Source organism: Lactuca saligna, chromosome 5, assembly GCF_052625555.1.
Source record: "Lactuca saligna cultivar CGN05327 chromosome 5, ASM5262555v1, whole genome shotgun sequence".
In the NCBI taxonomy this organism is placed as follows: domain Eukaryota; kingdom Viridiplantae; phylum Streptophyta; class Magnoliopsida; order Asterales; family Asteraceae; genus Lactuca; species Lactuca saligna.
Genome location: NC_136421.1, coordinates 279,907,965 through 279,918,133, shown reverse-complemented (window position 1 = coordinate 279,918,133; position 10,169 = coordinate 279,907,965). Strand labels below are relative to the sequence as shown.

Here is a 10,169-nt window from a genome sequence, read left to right as displayed (position 1 = left end):
TGCAGATATTTCAATGTAAAATGTCTTGATAAGAAAACAACTGAAAGTAACAATGCAATAATAGAAAAAAAAATGAAAGTATTCTGATATTTATTGCATTTAGCCGATTTTCTTATTGAAGTTCTTTTGGTTTGAAATGCTGATCAACGTAAACTAATACATACAGCAAGAATTTAGTATCTCCATTATAAGTGATAGGAATTTAGAACAAACAAAAAATATAGAGAGAGCTCTAGTAAAACAGAAAATACCTAGATTAAGAACATTAGAAAGTAGCTTGTTAATTCTCCAATAAAAGTGACAAGAACTGAGAACACACAACAAAAAAAAGATGATTAGAATCACTCGATTGTCCATGAGAATATTTATTATAAATGATGAAAGAAACTTTCTTAACTTTCTTAGGTTAATAATCTCGATTAACAGGGCAAGACAATATGATATGGAGGGTGAATAAAAAACAACAAATGAACTAAAATTACAAATTAACAATTTGACAGGAATCAAAAACCAATAAAACCATAATCAATCTATCATAACCCTGTACATTTTAAGGAACAGCCTATAAGAAATGAATAAAACCAAAAGATTCAAAGATTATCTCAGTTACAAATGAAGGACAAGATGAAAAACAAGAAAAACTTAATCAAAAACCTTAAATTTAAAAGTAGGAAAAAAACCATATAAAGAACCTGAGTAGTCAAATATCCTCCTATTTTTTGTTCCTATCCATCTTCCTAGTCAAGTGTTTCAGCGAGGGGATTAAGAGAGAATAATGGATTCGATATGTCATTATTTCATATGAGTGGGAAGAAAGGTAGAAGCAAAAGGTAGGAAGATATAGTAAAATGTATTAAACAAATATAGAGATGATAAGAGCTAATCTGAGTAAACAAACTTGCATTTACCATAATTTTTAGAAGAAAAAAAGCAGATGAGATGACCTTAAAGTTCCTATCAAAAGTTTAGTAAAATGAAACTGCACAACAAATAAAATTGCATAAATCAAAAAAGATAAAAGGTACAAATAAAACTGCACAACAAATGAAATTGCATCCACACCAAAATATGAAGAAAAATTGTATTAATATGGACTTGATAAGCCATTTAAAAAAGATTAATTATGCATATAAACATATTAGCTATTGATAAGTACAGCGCTACAACAGTTTGACCTTCAAAAAAAAAATTCTTGATAAGAGAAAAAAACTAAAAATTTCAATGATCAAACAGAAAGAAAACTGAAAAATAATAATGCTAGAACTGGGACGATTTTTCAAAAGGAAATGTGCTTATAATAAGAAAACCAAAAGTACAATGTTGTAAGAGAAATAAAACTAAAAAATGCCAAGCTATAACTGGTAGATTTTTCAACATACAAAAGACTTAAATAAGAAATGTTTTGAAAATAAAAATGTTCTAACATAAAGATAAAATGATCCAACCTAAAAAAATGCCTTGATAAAAAGTTTGATAACAATTTCAAAGTAAAATGCCAGAATAAGAAAACCTTTGAAAGTTACAATACTGTAGCATACTTTTCAAAATAAATAGAATTTATAAGAATAAAATTGTTAAGAAAACTTTGGAAAAGACCAATGCTAGAAAAACAAAACTGAGAAGTGTAATACTAAACCTTCGTTGACTTTTCAAAGGGAAATTGCTTTTTATACAAAGCTATAATTGGAATATATTTTTCAAGATAAAATGCCTTATTGAATGATTTGACTGATTTTTCAAGATAAAACTTAGTTGACTTTTCAAAGGGAAATTATTTTTTATACAAAGCTATAACTGAAATATAATTGGGTTCATTTTTCAATAGGAAATGTGGTTAAGTCAACAAAAACTTAGAAAACACTGCTATAACTGGTTGATTTTTGAAAGAGAGCCTTGATGAAAAAAAATTAATGCAACAATGTTGTAACATAAAAAGAATAAAAAGAGAAAATATATATAAATGGGTTAATTTTTTCAAATGAAAATATGTGTATAATAAGCTAAAACTGGAAGATTTTTCATAAGTTTAATGCTTTGATGAAAAAAAAAAGCAGTGGAAGTTACAATGTTACTAATTTTGAATAGGAAAATATGCTTATAGTGAGAAATTTGGAAAGTGCATTGCTATATTTTGTAGATTTTTCAAAGTAAAATGCCTTGATAAGAAACTTTTGAAACCTACAATGCAGTTGTAGAAATAAATGAAACTATTTTGCTATTTATTGCATTTAACCTTATATCTTATTGAAGTTGTTTTGGTTTGAAATGATAATCTATGTAAACTAATACATACATCAAGAATTTAGTATCTCCACTATAAGTGATAGGAAATTAGTAGAATAGAACATACCTGGATTAAGAAGTGAATAATATATAAAAGAAACATTTGTGTGGAAAATAACAAGGAAAAAGTGATATTAATAACCTAGATGAACAAGACATACCATCATTCAGCTTACTATTCATCACAAAACAGAAAAAAAAAAGATTCACATAAGTATTTTGCTATTTATTGTATCATGTTCAAGCTCTTTTAGTTTGAAATGCTTATCAATGAAACTAATACAAACAGCAAGAGTTTAGTATCTCAACTATAAGTGATAGGGATTTAGAACACACAACAAAATACATACATATGTTTAATAGAATAGAATAGAACATACCTGGAATAAGAACCAAAAGTGGTTTGCTATTTCACAGTACACTTGGAGTATAAAAAGATTCAGTATCTCCACTGTAAATGTCAAAAATTAAGAACACACAACAGAAGAACAGATGTTTAGAGTCACTCAATTGACCAAGAGAATATTCAAACTGGAAAAAGAATAACACCCAGCACTATGGTGAAAGGCGATGTATAAAGAAAAAATCTTGCTCGAATTCCAAAGAGAATGTTCACGTCTCAATTTGTGTGTCAAATGTCTTTGATTTCATCTTCAAAATAATCAGTGACTGCTATATAATTTTTTTTTTAAATTACTAAACCCTGAAAGAATTAGGTTTTGAAGATCACAGAAGTTGTATTGTTAAATTTGAGCAACACAAACTTCAGTGAAAAACTATGTTAACTTTAATCTTGAGATGATCGTTAAACCAATTAGACACTAAAAGAAATAACTACTGTATTTAAAAGAACATCAACAGAAAATGTGATTTAGACGAATTAAACCCTAACGAAATGCAAGTCCACGTACGTGATTTTCGATAAAGGATACGAATACCTGAAGAAATAAATGCAGATCATGAGAAGGAAAATGAGAACGGCCAAGAACGCTTGCTCATCGACATCATCGTCTTCTTCCACTGTCGCCATGTCGCCAATTCCAGAGATTAGTTTGTTTCTTGGAACCGGAGAAAACGATTAATATTAGGAATTTCAAGTGTTCCATGAAGAACTTACGAACCTATAGAGGAATGGAATGGAAAGAGCATATAATAATGTGTTTAAAACCCTATGATGGAGAAAACGTATATGCATTTTGGATCTAGAGAAAGATGATCTGTATACCAACAAGGAACGCCAGAGGAAAGGATTAATATCATCCTCGTAATTTCAAGAAAAAAGACGTGAATGCGAGACGCCAGAATGAAGAAGAAATATGAAGATTTCCGCGTCTGGCGCTCTTTTGTAGTCAAATGAACCGTTAGTGAAAGATCATCGTTTTAATTGAGAATCTTATTCTTACGAATTGCATTAAATAACATCAAAATGGATTTTTTTTTTTTTAACGTCAAATCAAATCTAATGATTCTCAGGAAGATGATTCATCCAGTTTTTTTTATCAATCCAAGAAAAAACAATATATGGACAATTTTACCCTCGCATTAAATTTTAAATGCTAAGAGATAATAGCCTTATTTTTAAGAACTCTAAACCGAACCACAATTATATCATTTATTAATTTATAAATTTAAAAAATAACAATTATACATTTTCGCCTCGTATGCTTATTCTTTGTATTTGTTTCTTATTTAGAGTTCACAACTCACATCACTAACTTAATTTTAATTAAAAGGTTATAAACATATTAATTATAAAACTACTATACAATGAACAATTTAATATAAAAAAATATAACATAAAAATAATGCCTAGCAAATAACAATCCAATATTCAAACTAATACATATCAAATATTCAAATTAATACATATCAAAATTTCAAACTACTCATGTCATATCATCACTTGAAAAGGTTGGATATGCATTTAAATCAAATAAGTTGTTTTCATTATTTATATAACTGATATTATCAGATACTTCATTGTTAATTTGAAAAACACCAGTAGAACTCGAAGTTTTTGGTGTTTGAGATGATTCCACAAGCTCAAATCATTCCTTTTTTCTTCTTTGATTTTGGAGGTCTACCCTTCGGTCAACGGATCATAGGCTCAAACAACGTATCGAATTCAATCAAAAGCTTATTAATCATATAAGTAGCAAATTCTTTCTTACTTAAAGGCCACATTTGGTATCTTGATGACAACTCAGTAAGCAACTCACCAAATTTTTTAAAGCCATCATTATGTGAATCATCTTCTGAATTCAAGCGCCATGTATCAATCATCCAATGTGGATGAATAAGATTTAATGAAAGTTTCATTCCCTGCAAATGTTGTATCTTATGAGCACAAGGAAGACTCATGGTTGCCATAAAATGGCCAGTGCAAGGAGCCATTGTACCTAAAAAAACAAAAATAGTTATTAAAGGTTAATGTAAAACTTAATGTCGTGCAATAATGTAAAATTATATATCTTTGTAAACATTACCTTTTTTTACTTTTTCATATTGTATATGTATCTCCTTTAGTGCAAAATGAGATACATGATACAAAAGCTCTCTAAAAACAGGTGTGTCACACTTAAGAAGAACTTTGATTTTCTCATTTGAGAGTTACACTTTAATCTCATTGAATTCATGTGTGATTGCGAGACAAATCTTTTCTTTAACACCTTGAAACCCACCCGTAGATACTTGTAGATACGATTTAAGCTTGGAATGAACATCTTCGGCCCTTGAAGATGAACGATTGTCAAAATGCAAATAATTTTTTATCCAAGCACTAACAAACTTTTCGTTCCAGGGCAACCATGTTTTTTTATATACTCAATTGCAACTTGCTTTGTTTGATAAAGCAACTCAAATTCACCCCAAGTCTGTTCAAAAATTGTTGTTGTTGTTGAATATGCTATATTATTCCAATTTGACATAAATATGTCAAACTCTTCTGTATTTGTGAAATGCTTCTTACAATTTGTCAACACATTCTTTTCAATATGCCAAATACACAAAAGGTTTGTCGTGTTCGGAAGTACCATCTTTATGGCATTCATTAATGCCAACTCTCTATCAGACATAATCACAGATGGTTCACGATTTTCAAGGGTCTTCTTAATCACACTTAATGCCCAAATATAACTATCTTCATCCTCTCTCTCCAGAAAAACAAAGCCAGAATAAAAAGACAAATTAAAGCATGAAACCCCAATGATATCAAGGAGAGGCATGTTATATTTGTTTGTTTTGTATGTGCAATCCATTACAAAGATATTTGAGAAGATTTTGGCAAGTTTAATCGACAAAGGATGTGCTATGAACAAATGGGTTATATGCCCTCGTGGATTATGTAAATAATCATAAACAAATCCTTATTTTTCAAACTCTTCAAATAAGGCACTAACCATTGATCGATTATTCAAGTTGTCCTTGCGGATTTTTTCCTTCAAGTTGTATATGGTTCGAGAGACTGCCGGAAGGTTTTGACTTTTATGACGTAAAGAAGAAAGAATTTGCCTTGGGTATGCTAGAAAGCCTCATGTTTTTGACACTTTGTACATCCTCCGGTGATAATCGACGGAATGATGGATGACCAGATACATCTATAGCCGGTTCATGATTGTGAGTCAAGTTTTTTGCCTTAAGTACCCAAACACCATCATTTCCCTTTTTACCTGCAATCTGGAAGGGACATTTAATCAAACGAGATCCGGTGTCCTTCTTTCTTTTCTCTCCAATACACAATCTATCTCGATAGGAACCACCTCAATCACATTGCAACGTGACATATTTGTCTTTCCTTGAATCTCAAATAGATACCCCATATCCTTTAGTGTAATAGAAATCTCGTACACTCTTTAATAATTCATTATATGATTGAAATTTAGACTTAGCTAAATAAAGTTCTTTATTTTGCAACATAAGACTTCATAAATCCATTCCCACCTGTTAATGAATTTTATCACAACCAACTATTACCTCCAAGAATCAAACATATAACCCATTTGTTTATTCAAGAATCCATTTATCATTTTAACATAATAGTTTTAACATATAAAAGAATCAATTTATCATTTTAACTCAACTCAATTGATAATTATTCCTATATATGATTATCCTAATTTTCTCAATTAAAATTCTTAGATTCTGTTCACATGAAGATGCAATATGGCTTGTCATGATAATCAATTAGATATTGCAACATGACCTTAAATAAAAAGCAAAGTGAATATTAAATTATTAATATGTCATGCACTTTCATGAAGTTTTGTAAACTGTGAATGAAGATAAAGTTAATGATGATTTAATTGCTTCGAGATGAAAGATAACAATTAAAGTTAAATAAGATACAATGATAATTCCTTTGTGGCAAAACAAAATCAAAATCAATAGTCATAATATTTTAACAAAATTAAATCAAACATCAATTTTAAAGTTACCAATTGAGAGTAGGTTGAAGAAGAAGTCAGTGAAAAGCAGCGCCAGATGAAAAAGCGTTTGTTGAAATAATTTTGTCTAAGGAAGGAACGTAAGTTGAAAAAACAGCACCTTTATAAGTTTTTTAGCGTTTCAAATTAAAACATAGGTTTTTGTATCTTAATTAAATACCTAGAAATTATATTGAGGGTATATTTGTCCATAATCTTTTTTTTTTTTTCTGTGGATAGATAAGAAAAGTCTGTGGATAAGTCAGGCGCCTAATTCTCCATCTATCTAAGTCCCGTGAGGGACTCAAACCCTCGACCTCAAAAAGGGAGGGCAATACCGGATACCGCTGAGCTCGAAAGCCCTTTGGTGGAAATTTTAGTTAAACCAATCTTTCTGAATCCAATATCAAATTCGTATTATATCCAGCCAAATTAATTGTTTGAATTGTTTTTTATTTACTAATAATTAATTATTTTTATTATAGATTTTTTATTTGTATGTTGATAGAGCTTTATTATTACGTTGTAACATTAATTTTAAAATTAATAATCATTTTTTGTTTTATTGTTTTACTAATAAAAGTAATAATTAGAAAGTAATATTTTTTGTTGGTTTAAATTTATTATATTTTTAATAGATAACAAAGTTAATAATAGAAATAATTTATGTGGTATAATCAAAATAGTCCATCTAATTAGATAAAAAAGCATCATTTATCCATACCCTTTTTATATTTATTATTACCCCATTAGTCCATACTTTTTTATATTTATTATTACCCCCTGATGATTGTTTTTTAATAATTAGATTATCATGATATATTATTTTCTAATTTATGATAGAGTTTCTTAAAAAAAAAAAAAACTTGTCGCATCTTTTCCATCTTAACAATTATGATTTTTCTAGTTTTTTTTTTCTTTCTTTAAATATGTTAATTAATTTTATATATATATATATATATATATATATATATATATATAATAAGATAAATAATATAATAATAATAATTTTATATTTTTATTTAGATTATTTAACATAATATTATTTTTTGTATTTTCTCTTATTTAATTAATTTTTACGTTATGTTCGAATAAAATGTGTTTTTTGAAATTTTGTTTGAATATATTGTTTTTTTTAACGTTTTTAGTTTACAAGATTTCATGTCATAATTTAAGATATTTTTAACTTTTTGTTTATTTGAATATAATTTATATTTTTCAGTGATACTCCGTCTTTTATAGGATAATGTTTAAACGATTATACTATAAAATTCAAATTTTATGCAAAAATCTGCTAAAAACCGGTTCGAATCCTGTAAATTGGACTCACTTTTTTTTTCTCAAAATAACCCACTCTTTTTTATATAAGTTTCATTTTTTTTTATGTAAGCAAAAACTATCTAACAACGATTGGTAGCTTTTATTCATTAAATTTGGATAAAATATAAGTAAAAAATTATACAAAAATTTTAAAAGTTTAAAATGTTATTAAATTTTAAAGAAAACTTGAAATGTATAAGTTAAAATTTTAAAAAGCATGAAAAAAGTTAATAAACTTTCGGATAACATCATAATATGTGTTATACAATAAAATACATCCAAAGAATTTTTTTAATATATATATTTTTTTAAAAACAACAAACCAAAGAAAATACTAGAAAATAATATAGATTTAACAACTTATATTACCAATACAGTGTTAAAGTAAATATGTAACACTTTGCTTATTGGACCCCTAAAAGATCCCCGAATGATCGAAAAACACCTTGTAGAATGGTAAAATATTGAGTTTTGTTTAGTAGGGGTTAGATGTTTACAAACATTTCTCCATAAGTGTAAATCTACTTTTCACAAGATGACCTTTGGGATGTGACAAAAGGGGATTATAAATGAGTGAAATGAAGGGATATTAAGTCAAAGTGAGCGGTAAGACATATACATGAGTAAAACTCAATATAAGCATCAGAATTTGAGAACCCGCAAACGAAACAAACATATAAATAGTAAGTTAATGTGCAAAGTAAAAGATATACAATAATGAGTAGGAAACAAGAATCAATCATACATATTATAAAACAAAACATACAACGGTCTATGCTACATATCTAATTTGATATGTAGGAAGCAATAATTAATCATACACACTATAAAACAAAAATACACGACCTCTTAATTGAAGTCAAGGCCTCGAAAAGAGCAAGATCCATTGTGTTATAGTATCCTCAAACTTTCTTCTAGGACGACATCTCCTCATCTAACCATCAATTGACATTAATTATATACCCTTCTTACCATAGTTGATGGAAACCTCTTTTGGACATATTCATACTACCTCACTCTTCATTGCTACCATTTTTTGATGATTCGTGTCACTCCCAACAAATTTTTTATAGTCACATTTAATATTCTATCCAAAAAAGTTCTACTGTAAGTTCATCTCAACATTTTTATTTCTGTTACTTTCATCTTCATTTCTTAGTCCTTGATTCGGATCCTTACATCATGGGTTTTCACTCCAGTTTCAACGATACCTTCCTGTCATACAAGACTCCCGAGGTCGTCGCCGCTTTAACAAACCTGTCTTTATGCGATGGATGAGAAGACCTTCCAGTCACATCCTCTCCCTTGTGGATCATAGACCTTAAATACTTGAAGCTTTCCTTTTAAAGAATAACTTGCCTTTATATACTTATCTCTACTCCATCATTCGGGTATCCAATGTATTTGCATCAAAGATACCATGTTTTAATAGTGTTGATCCGTAGCCCTTTTCATCTATATGTGTCAACTGTTCATTCAACTTAGTCTTAGACTCAACCACCAACACAATTTCATCAACAAAAAACATACATCAAGGCGCTTCCCCTTGGATCTCTCATGACCTCTATTCAACCATGAAATTTCCTTAAATTCTAACATCGAAAACAAATTCAGCAAAAATGGTGCAAATATTTTGTTTGTCAAACAAGTTTTCTTAAACAAATTTTTATCAGATTTCTAACATTCAAATGACCTTAAGATTCATAATAAAAATGTTAGTAACTAGAGAAGTCACATGATTGTACCCCCATTCCATCATAAGAAGGAATGCATTGTCCAAGAGATGCACTTATAAACATGAAATCGACATTTATCATTATAGCATAAATTCACATAAGACGGAAGAACTAAGCAAGGTATCACTATCATTTATCATCAATGATTATAAGGAAGAGGAAAGAGCAAATATCCCAAAGCACCTTACAGACTATAGAAACGAAGACACTTCAACATCACCACCATGTTGATTATCAACCCTCATGTAAGTTATAAAAAAATAAACATACTAGATGTAAACACAGCCTTTTGTTTTCAAACTTTCCTTCTAGTTTCCCATTTTGTGGACTTTTTAAAATTTTGCAAGGTGGTGTAAAAAAAGCACATATGTACTACTGAAATCCGATAATTTTCTTTAAACTCCCCTCA

General features: G+C 28.7%; 1 long non-coding RNA gene across 1 annotated transcript; it reads right to left on the bottom strand.

The window, feature by feature from the left end:
* Positions 1 to 251: 251 nt before the first annotated feature.
* Positions 252 to 3,648, bottom strand: LOC144998896 (uncharacterized). Its single transcript, XR_013660471.1, has 4 exons — positions 3,509 to 3,648; positions 3,222 to 3,404; positions 2,664 to 2,734; positions 252 to 307 (listed from the first exon to the last, which is right to left on the bottom strand). It is a non-coding gene; the product is annotated as an uncharacterized LOC144998896 (long non-coding RNA).
* Positions 3,649 to 10,169: the final 6,521 nt, after the last annotated feature.